Raw genomic sequence first — 13316 nt, forward strand, 5'->3', positions numbered from 1 at the left:
GTGTTTAGAAGTGACATTAAGAAAGGAAATTGCTCTGAAATGTCTTTTGAAAAGTATTTCTTGGTGTTGAGGTATCCAAAAAGCTGTAATGTAAAGTTGTGGGTGAAAAGGATGGATGCTTCAACTTGTAAAATGAGTTTAGGAGGGACATTAAGAAAAAAATGCTCTGAAATGCCTTTTGAAAGGTATTTCATGGTGTTGAGGCATCCAAAAAGGTGTAAAGTAAAGTTGGGGGGTGAAAAGGATTGATGCTTCAACTTGGAAAATGGGTTTAGAAGGGTCATTAAGAAAGGAACTTGCTCTGAAATGTCTTTTGAAAAGTATTGCTTGGTGTTGAGGTATCCAAAAAGCTGTAATGTATAGTTGTGGGTGAAAAGGATGGATGCTTCAACTCGGAAAATGGGTTTAGAAGGGTCATTAAGAAAAAATTGCTCTGAAATGCCTTTTGAAAGGTATTTCATGGTGTTGAGGTATCCAAAAAGCTGTAATGTAAAGTTTTGGGTGAAAAGGATTGATGCTTCAACTTGTAAAATGGGTTTAGAAGAGGTATTAATAAAATATTGCTCTGAAATGCCTTTTGAAAGGTATTTCATGGTGTTGAGGCATCCAAAAAGGTGTAAAGTAAAGTTGGGGGGTGAAAAGGATTGATGCTTCAACTTGTAAAATGGGTTTAGAAGAGGTATTAAGAAAGGAACTTGCTCTGAAATGGTTTTTGAAAAGTATTTCTTGGTGTTGAGGTATCCTAAAAGCTGTAAAGTATAGTTTTGGGTGAAAAGAATAAGTACTTCAACATGGGTTTAGGAGGGACATTAAGAAAGGAAATTGCTCTGAAATGTATTTGAAAAGTATTTCTTGGTGTTGAGGTATCCCAAAAGCTGTAAAGTATAGTTTTGGATGAAAAAGATAAGTACTTCAACATGGTTTAGGAGGGACATTAAGAAAGTAACTTGCTCTGAAATGCCCTTTGAAAAGTATTGCTTGGTGTTGGAGCATTCAAAAAGCTGTAAAGTAAAGTTGTGGGTGTAAAGGATGGGTACTTCAATTTGTAAAATGGGTTTAAGGGGGACATTAAGTAAAGAAATTGTTCTGAAATGCTATTGAAAAGTATTGCTTGGTGTTGAAGCATTCAAAAATCAGTATAGTAATGTTGTGGGTGAAAAGGATGGGTACTTCAACTTGTAAAATGGGTTTAGGATGGACATTAAGAAAATAAATTGTTCTGAAAAGATATAATAAAGCCATAAAAAAGTATTAAAAATGGAGGCTCCGGGGCTTTTGGGGCACCGGGGGTCCTTTGGGGGTCTGGGGGGGCCCTTTAGGGCGGGGTGGCCCTTTGGGAGCCCTGTGGACCTTTGGGGACTGGGGGAGGGCCTTTGGGGGGCCCGGGGAGGGCCTTTGGTGGTCTGGGGAGGGCCTTTGGGGGTCTGGGGGGCCTTTGGGGACCGGGGGCGGGCCTAGGGGGGCCCGGGGGGCCCTTTGGGAGCCTGGTGGTCTTTTGGGAGCCCGGGGGACCTTTGGGGACCGGGGGGCTTCCTTCGGGGTTGGGGTGGGGTATGAGGAGCCTTTGGGGTTGGGGTAGAGGACCTCACGACACTGTTAAAATACAACTTGTGTATTATAAGGACCACAGAGTTTTACCCTCAAATTCTCTTCTAAAATCATCTGTTAAATCATCTTTTAAAATGTCTCTAACTGTTTCGCCGAAATAATTCCCTAAAATAATAATTTGTTCTGAAAAGATATAATAAAGCCTTAAAAAAGTATTAAAATGGAGGCTCAGGAGCCTTTGGGGAGCCGGGGGCCCTTTGGGAGCCCGGACGACCTTTGAGGATCGGTGGATTCCTTCGGGGTTGGGCTGGGGGGATTGGAACCCTTTGGGGTTGTGGTCGGGGACCCTATAACACTGTTCAAATGAAACTTGTGTATTATAACGACCACAGAGTTTCACCCTCAAATCCTCTTCTAAAATTATCTTTTAAATCATCTTTTAAAATGTCTCTAACTGTTTCACCGAAATAATTCCATAACCTGTCTAAAACGGTTTCGCCCAAATAATCCCTAAACGTAATTTCAGCGTGTTCCATTTGTTTTTGGTATCTCTGCGCTGACGCATTTCAAATTACAAAGAAACCTGATTCCCACGCTAAGATCAAAACATTCGCTCGGAAACGATTCTCTTTAGAAACAACAAATTAATTCCCCTTTGAAACAACAAATTAATTCCCCTTTCATGCCAATCAATCATGACATCAGCTGTCATGTATGATCTAAACTTTGCCTCGGAAACATTCTCTTTGGAAATACATCAAAGACATTAATTAACTTGACGTTATCTGTCAGACACTATTAAACTTTGCCCGGAAACAATTTGATTAATGACTGACAGCAGAGGTGTTCCATGTCATTGACACACTTTGATTACGCAATCAATTTCTCAGAAATCCATCTCCCCTAGGGACTCTATGCCCATATTTGGGGTGCAAAAAAAGTTGTAGGTGGCAGCACATGTGTTCTCGTGGGGCTGGTACCCCCCTCTCTACTTACGCTAAGGTTTTTTATTTAAAAAAAAAATAAAGTTGTGAGACAGAGTCAAACTTTAGCGTAAAGAGCGAGGCGTTGAGGAGGGGACAGCCCCTTTCATATACGGAATAATTTTTGTTCGTTTTAAGTTTTAAAGTCGCTCCTTACTTTCAGTTTAAAAACCTTTTTTTTATTTAATTTCTGATCGTTTTTTAGTTAATGCAGCTTTTATTTTGGCTCACCGTCATTGAATAAGTAAATAAAATTTGCATAAAAATTTTACTTTTCTTTTGCTAAATGGCTGTCTCTAAATTTGTTTCTGACGTAATTTACAAATTAACTTACGTAACGAACTTCTATATTCGTACATTTTTCTTCTGGCAAAAAATACAAAGTTGCAGATTTTTGCAGATATGAGCTTGAAACCTACGTTATAGGGTTTTCTGATACGCTGAATCTGGCGGTGTGATTTTCATAAAATTCTTTCACTTTTAAGGGATGTTTCCCCCCTCTCTAAAAAATCAGGTAAAATTTTCTCTGGCTCTTAGCCTTTGATGATTAATACTAAACTTAAAAAAAATTCATATATTTAGAATCAGCATTATAATCCCATTCTTTTGATACATTTATTGACATCAAAGTTCCGTACTTAAAAGTTTCGATTACTATTGAGCCATATCGGTTGCTTTTTTTTATTACGTATATTTTATTACGTATATGATGGGGTTCTCCCCTTATTCAATACCACGCTTTTTACGTTAAAAGTAAAAAAATTGAATTTACAAACCCCTGAATCACAAAGGCCGTTTAATTAGAATAGATAGCTCTTTTGAAAGCACTAAAAAAAACTGTGGCGTAAAGAGCAAGGTATTGACTTGGGGGAGAACCCCCTCATATACGTAATAATTTTTGTTCGTTTTAAGTTCTAACGTTGATCCTTATTTTCAGTTGAAAAGACATGTTTTTTTTATTTAATTTCTGATCGTATTTTAAATAATGCTTGAAAATCTAGTGCCCCTTCATAAAAATGTCCCTTGCCCCAAAGAAACATCCTCCACGGAAAGATTCTCCTGAATAACCCCCGCCTCCAGCGCCCCCCCACCAGAACAAAAGCCTTCCTGAAAGTGTATGTATACTTTCAAAGAACCAATACAATATGTAAGCAATGGGCAAAGTTCATAAGTTGCAGCCCTTCCCCTGGGAAGTTTGGGGGATGGATTAAGTCATCGTAAAAGACATATTTATTAGATTTTCAACTATGCTGAACAAAATAGTCCTCTCAACAATTTAATTGGGCGACTTTGGGAAAAAAATGAGTATGGGAAGCTGTCCCGCGGCCCTCCATTTTTTTGGTCAATGGATGAGGGCCTTAGAACCTTTATTTTCCGTTCCAAGAAACTTATCAACGATGTGTTTGGACCGCTTAGATGATACAAACACCTCTGAAAACCCGAAAAAAAAAACAAACAAATAAATAAACACGCATCCATGATCTTTCTTCTGGCAACAAATGCAAAATTCCACATTTTTGTAGATAGGAGCTTGAAACCTCTACAGTAGGGTTCTCTGATACAATGAATATTATGGTGTGAATTTCATTAAGGTTCTATAACTTTTAGGGGGTCTTTCCCCCTTTTTTCGAAAATCAGCCAAATTTTCTCAGGTGCGTAACTTTTGATGGGTAAGATTAAACTTGATGAAACTTGTACATTTGAAATCAGAATTAAAATCTGATTCTTTTGATGTATCTATTGGTACCAAAATTCCGTTTTTTAGAGTTTCGGTTACCATTGAGCCGGGTCGCTACTTACTTACAGTTAGTTACCACGAACTGTTTGATTAAATAAGTAAGCGCGATAGCTGAAAACATACCTACAAGTGAAAAAAAAATGTTTAGAACAAGAATTTTAGAGAGGAAGAATTTTAATTACTATTTGTTCAGGAATAGTAATCGCTACCTCCAGTCATTTTTACTTTATTTTCATAATGAGAAAAATTCATTTTTTAGAATTTTGGAACAGAGCCCAAAAGCCTTGGGAGACTGTACCGTCGAAAATGTCCATTTCCAAAAACTTTGCAATATTGTCTTTCTTGACAGTGCGCAGAATAGAAGTACTTATACTAGACATAAATTTTAAACAAATAATCAACAGTTTTCATCTTTTTATTAGTAATAGTAAGTCATATAGGCTAAATCCCTTTCTTTTGAGAAAGTTAAGACACAAGGTTTGGATCGATGACCGTAGAATAGCTTCAAAATATAACGTTTGCTTCTGAGCTATGAATCAGGTACGTTGCCCGGAAGCTTCCTAATTTGAATGTATAATGAATTAGTCTATATTTTTAATCAATACACATATATGTAAATTTGTTTTTTAAGAAGAATCTTATACAAGAATTTATGAAACTATATTTACTCTTAAATCTCTATGTAATAATTTAATATTAGTCATGTTTGCAGATGCTACCTAGTAAAGAACAAACCACGGCCAATAATATTATACTAAATAAAAAAACAAGTTTTTTTTCAACTGAAAGTAAGGAGCAGTATTAAAACTCAAAACAAGGGGAAATTATTCCGTGTGTGATGGGGTTGCACCCCTCTTCAACTCTTCACGTTAAGACTATAGCACTTTTGAAAAAGCTTCCTATTCTAATTAAACGGCCCTTGTGTTTCAGAGGTCGTTCTTAAAAATTAGGACAAACAGCTAACTTTAGAGTAAAGAACAAGGTATTGGGGAGGCGGTACCCCTTCATATATGGAATAATCATTATTGTTGGTTTTGAGTTTAATGTTGCTGCTTGTTTTCAGTTAAAAAAAAACTTACTTTTTTATTTAATTTCTGATCGATTTTCAAATAATATTGGTATATCTGATTCACCCTCTGTAAAAAACTCTCTCCCCTCAAGGAAAACTCCTCCGTGGAAAGTTCCTCCCACGAAAATATGCCCCCATCCCTTAAATTTTCTTGCAGACAATTCAGCCTGAAAAACTATCGTTAGCATACTTTCACTTGAAAAAAGACTTTTTCTGATCAATCTAGAAATCCGCCCTTTCATGGAATTTTTTTCCCGAAAATCAAAACACGCTGAAAATTTAGCCCGGACGATTCCCTCAGAACATCTCCATATGCAAAATTGAGTGGGCAAAGAAAAGGTAGGACAAATAAAAAGAATTTCGTACAGGATTTCTGTCAAGTCCTTCTAGTGCAAAATTTCTCCTTCAAAGTTCACCCCTGGAAGTTTCCCTCCCCAAGGAAATTATTCCGATGGAAATCCCTTCAAGCACGAAATCCCCATTCGAAAAATATCTGAATACTTCCGAACAAGAAATACTATTCGTAAATAATAACCAGATTTTATATTTTAAAGATATATCCCCAGGGGCTTTAGGGGTTAGTTTTATTTCCAAAGGTATGGTTTTGGGTCCTTTCAATTATGCTGAATAAAATGACAATTTTAGAATTTTATGGAACTTTTTTGTGGAAAAGGGACTTGGGAGGGGGCTAGTTGCCCTCAAATCTTTTGGGTCACTTAAAAAGGACGCTGGAACTTTTAATTACCTTTCAAATGATTCCTCTCTTGGTATTCTAGGACCGTTGGTACGATACGATCATCCCCGGGGAAAAGAAAAAATAACTAAATCAAACAAACTCGCATCCGTGATGTTTCTTCTGGCTAAAAATGTAAAATTCCTCATTTTTGCAGTTAGGAACTTGAAACACCTAAAAAAAAAGGTTTTCTGATACGCTGAGTCTGATGGAGTGATTTTCATGAAAATTTTTCGATTTTTAGGGTTTGTTTCCACCCTTTTTCGAAAATCAGGCAAATTTACTCAGTCTCTTAGCCTTTTATGTAACAGTAAGCTTAATAAATCTTATATACTTGGAATCAACATATTAAGCCGATTCTTTTCATATATCTATCGATATCAAAATTCCGTTTTTAGAGTTTCGGTCACTATTGGACCGTGTCGCTCCTTACTTACAGTTCGTAACCACAAACTTTGATATAAGCCAAATAAAATCTTTAAAGGGGAAAATGATATTGCTTCGAGGCTCTACAACTGAATTGTAAAACTGTGCTGCAAAAAAAAAAAAAAAAAAAAAAAAAAAACAAGACGACTACTGCCAGTGAGCGAATAAGCTCTTTAAGAAATCCTGAGAAATTTGTTGGTGATCAAGGACCCTGGTCCTCCCTTTAAATACGCCACTGTCTACTCTGTCTGTAAGCCCTTTTTCTTATTTTATGATTATAACTCGATATCGATTGATTTTTACAAAGTAATTTAATACGTCAGTTCACTTGGCACACCAAAATCCACAAGTCAATGCAAATATATAAGGCCAAATATAGACAGACTGACGATACGCCACCACATCGATGGTAGGCCGGTTTGCCACCAAAATGTTTTCCAGACCAGCGTGTTTTTCATCGGCAGTGCGCCACGAATAAATCGGCGCGGCGTTATCGTCTAGCCCTATCTCTCCCAATGGGATATGTAAGCTGAGCAACCAGCTTTAGAATGTGTATGTAAATTTTCTCATATAAACAAATCCAACACGACCGACAAGATAAGATGGCAATTGTTGTGTAGCGTTGCCATCGAACTCGAAAAAAGAACAAGGACCGTCTCTACATAAAATGTTACAAGCGTAATGTTTGTGTCATAGACAAAAATATCTGATACTTGTCTGATGGGACAAGATCTTTTTGTCCCATCGTACAATCATAGGCTGCGCGCTAGCGCTGCCTAAGTAAAGAAGGATGTGGGCACAATGTGTTTTTTTTTCTTCAGCCGGGCACTCCGTATCGAAGGAGCTGTCGTAGAAACTTCGAAAAGTGTTCATTCGATTGAAAATTTGAGTGGCTAGTGCCCTTTTTAATAGTCGAAAGTTATTGGAGGGCAACTAGCCCCCCCCCCCACGCCCATTATTCCTCCAAACACATCCAATCAAAATTTTGAGATAGCCATTTTGTTCAACGTAGTTGATTTCCAGATAGAAAATATGTTTTTGGGGAGGACACTCCCCCACAACCCTCGGGGCAAGGGTTTTAAGTTATGCCCTGAGGGCATATAAGAATGATGTTGGCACAATGTACTATGTATTATTGTTTTCCTTTAGATCAGGGCACTTCATATGGAAGGGGTCGTCGTAGAAACTTCAAAAGGGGCTCTTTCGATTGGAAATTGAGAGTTCTAGTGCCTTTTTAATAGTCGAAAGTGATTGGAGGCTAGCCCTCCCCCCACGCCCATCATTCCCCCAAACACGTCCCATCAAAAATTTGAGATGGCCATTTTGTTTAGCGTAGTTGATTTCCTGACAGAAAATATGTTTTTGAGGAGGGCACTCCCCCACGACCTTCAGGGCAAGGGTTTTAAGTTATGCCCTGGGGGCAAATAAGGTTTTTTATAGAAGGTGTTGTCGTAGAAACTTCAAAACAGGCTCATTCGATTGGAAATTAAAGGGTTAGTACCCTTTTTAATAGTCAAAAGTGATTGGAGGGCAACTAGCCCTCCCCCCACGCCCATCATTCTCCCAAACACATCCAATCAAAATTTTGAGATAGTCATTTTGTTCAGCGTAGTTGATTTCCTGATAGAAAATAGGTTTTTGAGGAGGACACTACCCCACAACCCTCATGGCAAGGGTTTTAAGTTATGCCCTGGGCACATATAAGGTTTTTATAGAAGGGGTGGTCGTAGAAACTTCAAAACAGGCTCATTCGATTGGAAATTCGAAGGGAAAGTACCCTTTTTAATAGTCGAAAGTCATTTGAGGGCAACTAGCCCTACCCCCGACGACCATCATTTCCCAAACACATCCAATAAAAATTTTAAGATAGTTATTTTGTTCAGCGTAGTTGATTTCCTGATAGAAAATATGTTTTTGAGGAGGACCCCCCCCCCATAACCCTCAGAGCAAGGGTTTTAAGTTATGCCCTGGGGTCATATAAGGGTTTTATAGAAGGCGTTGTCGTAGAAAAGTCAAAAAAAGCTCATTCAATTGGAAACTCAAAGGGCTAGTGCCCTTTTTAATAGTCGAAAGTGATTTGAGGGAAACTAGCCCCCCCCCAAGCCCATCATTTCCCAAAACGCATCCAATCAAAATTTTGAGATAGCCATTTTGTTCAGCGTAGTTGATTTCTAGATAGAAAATGTGATTTTTAGGAGGACATTCCCCCACAACCCTCGGGGCAAGGATTTTAAGTTATGCCCTGAGGGCATATAAGAACGATTTTGGCACAATGTACTATTTATTATTTTTTTCCTTTAGAGCTGGGCACTTCATATGGAAGGGGTCGTGTAAAAACTTCAAAGGGAGCTCATTCGATTGGAAATTGAGAGTTCTAGTGCCCTTTTTAATAGTAGAAAGTGATTGGAGGGTAACTAGCCTCCCCCCACGCCCATCATTCCCCAAACACATCCAATCAAAATTTTGAGATAGTCATTTTGTTCAACGTAGTTTATTTCCTGATAGAAAATGTTTTTGAGGAGGACACTCCCCCAAAACCCTCAGGGCAAGGGTTTTAAGTTATGCCCTGGGGACATATAAAAGTTTACATAGAAGGCGTTGTCGTAGAAACTTTAAAACAGGCTCATTCGATTGGAAATTCAAAGGGCTAGTGCCCTTTTTAATAGTCGAAAGTGATTGGAGTGTAACTAGCCCCCCCCCCCCCCACGCCCATCAATCCCCAAAACACATCCAATAAAACTTCTTATATAGATATTTTGTTCAGTGTACTTGATTTCCCGATAAAAAATATACTTTTGGGAAAGAAAATCCCCCGTAACCCTCGGGACAAGGCTTTTAAGTTATGCCCTGGAACATATATGGTTTTTATTGAAGCCATTCTCATAGAGACTTCAAAACAGGCTCATTCGATTGGAAATTCAAAGGGCTAGTGCCCTTTTTAATAGTCAAAAGTGATTGGAGGGCAACTAGCCCCCCCCTCCACGCCCATCATTTCCCAAAACACATCCAATCAAAATTTCGAGATAGCCATTTTGTTCAGCGTAGTTTATTTCCAGATAGAAAATATGTTTTTGAGGAGGAGACTCCCTCACAGCCCTCAGGGCAAGGGTTTTAAGTTATGCCCTGGGGGCATATAAGGTTTTTTAAGAAGGTGTTGTCGTAGAAACTTCAAAAAAGCTCATTCGTTTGGAAGTTCAAAGGTCTAGTCCCCTTTTTAATAGTCGAAAGTGATTGGAGGGTAACTAGTCCCCCCCACACCCATCATTCCCCCAAACACACTCAATAAAAATTTTGAGATAGCCATTTTGTTCAGCATAGTTGATTTTCAGATAGAAAATATATTGTTGAGGAGGATACTCCCCCACTACCCTCAGGGCAAGGATTATAAGTTATGCCCTGGGAGCATATAAGGATTTTATTGAAATCGTTGTCGTACAAAATTGAAAAGAGGCTCTTTTGATTTTTAATTCAAAGGACTAGTGCCTTTTATAATAATCGATATTTATTTGAGGGCAACTAACCCCCCTCTCACGGCCAAGCTGTACCCGAACACATTCACTACACTATTTCAGAAAGGTATTTTACTCAACGTTGTTGAAAGTTTTGGAAATCGACTTGCTGAGGGGGACAACCCCTCCCCCCAGAACTTTCAGGGAAAGAATAGAAAGTTATGCCCTGGGGCACATAAAGCTTTTATTGAAATTTTCGTCGTAGGAACTACAAAAAGGGCTCATTCAATTAGACATTAAAAGGGCTAGTGACTTTTTTTACTGGTGAAAGTGATTAGACAGCGACTAACGCCCCTCTCACGCACACCATTTTCCAAAACACATCCAATCAGAATTTTGAGATATCCATTTTGTTCAACGTAGTTGAACGTTCTGGAAATTAGGTCTTTTAGGATGATAACCCCCTCAGAGCCCTCAGTGCAAGGGTTGTAGGTTATGCCCTTGGGGCATATGAGGTTTATATAGAACGTTGTTGTATAAATCCTAGGCAGCGGGATCGCGCTGCCTAAGTAAAGAACGGGGACACTTGAGAACGAGACAAGAAACGAGGACTAAGTAAAGAGGAGGACACTCCCCCGCAACCCTCAGGGCAAGGGTTTTAAGTTATGCCCTGGGGCATATGAGAACGATGTTGGCACAATGTATTATTTATTTATTTTTTCTTTTAGAGCAGGACACTTCGTATCGAAGAATTTGTCGTAGAAAGTTTGAAAAGCGCTCATTCAATTGGAAATTGGAGTGGCTTTTCCCTTTTCAATAGTTGAAAGTGATTGGAAGGTGACTAACACCCCTCTCACGCCCACCGTTTCCCCAAACACATCCAATCAAAATTTTGAGATAGCCATGTTGTTTAACGTAGTTGAAAGTTCTGGAAATTGGGTCTGAGAGGATGACAACCACCCTAACAGACCTTAGGGTAAGGGTTGTAATTTATGCCCTGGGGGCATATAAAGTGTTTATAGAAAGCGTTGTCGTTTCCAAAAGGGCTCACTCGATTGGAAATCGAAAGGCCCAGTGCCCTTTTTAATAGTCGAAAGTGATTGGAGGGCTTGACATTTCTATAGTAAAGAATGAAGTTTGTATAATGTATTATTTTTCGTTGTTGTTGTTGTTTAGACCAGTGCACTTCGTATCGAAGGAGTTCTCGTGGGAACTTCGAAAAGGGCTCATTCGATTGCAAATAGAAATGGCTGCTGCCCTTTTTAATAGTCAAAGTGATTTGAGTGCAACCAATCCCCCTTCACTCCCACCCTCCCACGCCAACCCTCCCATTTCTGCTCATAAAATTAAACCAAATCAAAATAGCGTAAGTGCATCCAAGCTATCAAAGAAAGCAAACATATTTTTTTGCGAATGTTATCAAGTTTTCCATTTCAGGTCAACTAGAGGAGGTATAAAACTAAATTAAACAGTACTATTTGTGTCCAGATTTTTAAAAGGGTGTATGTTGTTAAAAATTGCTGAAAAGTTTTCTCCCGCATACAAATAGCAAGCCAAACTATAGTCTTAAAAAACGAAAAGATTTAAAGTATTATTTTATTTTTCCCTGAAAAGACTATATTAATATAAAACAAACCCCTATGGCTTCCCAAGGCCAGAACAAGAATATGCACTTTACGGAAAAAATACAATTGAATGTGCATTGTCACTTTAATATACATATACTGATACTTAGTAATCAAAATGTTAATATTATTTGATTTATTAAAGTTATAAAAGTAAAAAAATTATATTTTTTCATTAAAGTGCAAATTTTGTTCTGGCCTTGGGAAGGCATAAGAATTTTGCACCCACTTATGTTAATTTCTGCTCCTTTTGAGTTTGAATCAATTAATTATTGTAATATCTGTTCGTTTTGGGTTTTATTTATTTATCGATGCTGATTTGTGGTAGTTTCACGCTTGGTAGATTATTTGATTTTATTTTTGCTCATTTTTTTTTAATGGAGTTCTTTACTTTTTATAGTTCATCTATACTTTTATAGTTCTTTACTCTCTACTTTTCTTTGAAAAACTTATTTTCTGGAAAAAGTTTTTAAATTAATATTAAAAAAGTGTCGGGTATTCTGGCGTCCGTCGGCTATATACGATAACGTTCACGCATGCTAGAAGCCTGAGAAACTTAGGATATACTTGCACAGGCATTACCATAAAACTATTTCAGCTGGACGTCTATATCGCATACATTTCGTTTGTCGTTCGTTTCAATCCTGCTTGCGTTACGGCAACATTCGAATTCTTACAAATTAAGAAATACAAAAATATCGGTAAAAGATACAAAGTAAAACATTACACTCTATTGATTTTGTTTTATATATAGCTAAAATTACATAGGATTAATCTACATATAAGCTATCATAAGTTAAAAATCTATTATTTTAACCTCATAATTTGTTGAAATGGAGGAATTTGAAACAACACAAATTATAAACAATAACAATATTAAATTTAATGTAAAACCATCAGAAGTGAGTATCTGACGCAATTGTATAAAATTTTGTATGTTGTGGAGACTAAAGATTTGGCTAGAAATTTTGTTAGATCTTATATCTTTTCCCATGTGTACGTTGGCTCTTTAATGTTCATTTTGTGTTAGGCCTAGCCTATGTTAGGCTATGTCTCTTAGCTATGACATTAATTTTCAATGGTAAAATTATACTTTAGATACTTTTGGTTATCTTGGAAAGGGGTTAGGTTAGGAAAATGAAATTTTCAGGGATGGGTCTAAGGTATGTCCTGGGAAGGTAGGCTATTTTGAAATACCTACCTCTACTCCTCCTTCTAGAGGGTCCTGAAGTCTGCCTACATGACAGGTCTATACCTATTAAAATTTTGACTCCTAACAACAATTTACCTTAATTTTTGCTTATCAGTTTGTTTTTCTCAGGCTTTAGGCTAGTTCTGAAAATGTGATTCCTGTTAGGCTATTAGAGTAGAAATAGTTAAATTTTTACCAAATCATATTATTTACTTATGAATAAAGTGAATATACAAGTCAATGCCTTAATTATGCTCTCCAAATATAATAATCATTTTTGTTGGAAGTGTATTTTACCCTCACCCCTATTTACCAATTCAGAGTAGGCTATATATTTGCACATTAGGGGGGTGGGGATAAAGTTTAAACTTACCTCCCATTTACATCAGGGACTCCACCCTTTGACTATTGGAAAAAATTAGTTTATAAGCTTATATAGAATGGTATTATCCAATCTCCTTATAATCTCCAATCAACCTGGTAAAGTTCAAAGCAGCAAGGAACAAAGTTCGAGCCCTGTCCAGAGAACTGATAGATAAATACGAGGAGGCCA

General features: G+C 37.6%; 1 protein-coding gene across 4 annotated transcripts in view; it reads left to right on the forward strand.

The window, feature by feature from the left end:
* The first annotated feature begins 12395 nt into the window (after nt 1-12395).
* The window catches only part of rudhira (breast carcinoma-amplified sequence 3 protein rudhira), a 120143-nt gene continuing 119222 nt past the window's right edge, over nt 12396-13316 (forward strand). For 2 of the 4 annotated variants that reach the window (XM_089105435.1, XM_089105432.1), the window contains exon 1: nt 12396-12473. The gene's annotated coding sequence lies outside the window, so the exon portion shown is untranslated. The remainder of the gene's footprint in view (nt 12474-13316) is intronic. The other 2 variants (XM_089105434.1, XM_089105433.1) reach the window with 2 other exon arrangements.

This window comes from Artemia sp. Qi Xiang Cuo, chromosome 19 (assembly GCF_049724085.1).
Source record: "Artemia sp. Qi Xiang Cuo chromosome 19, ASM4972408v1, whole genome shotgun sequence".
Classification (NCBI taxonomy): domain Eukaryota; kingdom Metazoa; phylum Arthropoda; class Branchiopoda; order Anostraca; family Artemiidae; genus Artemia; species Artemia sp. Qi Xiang Cuo.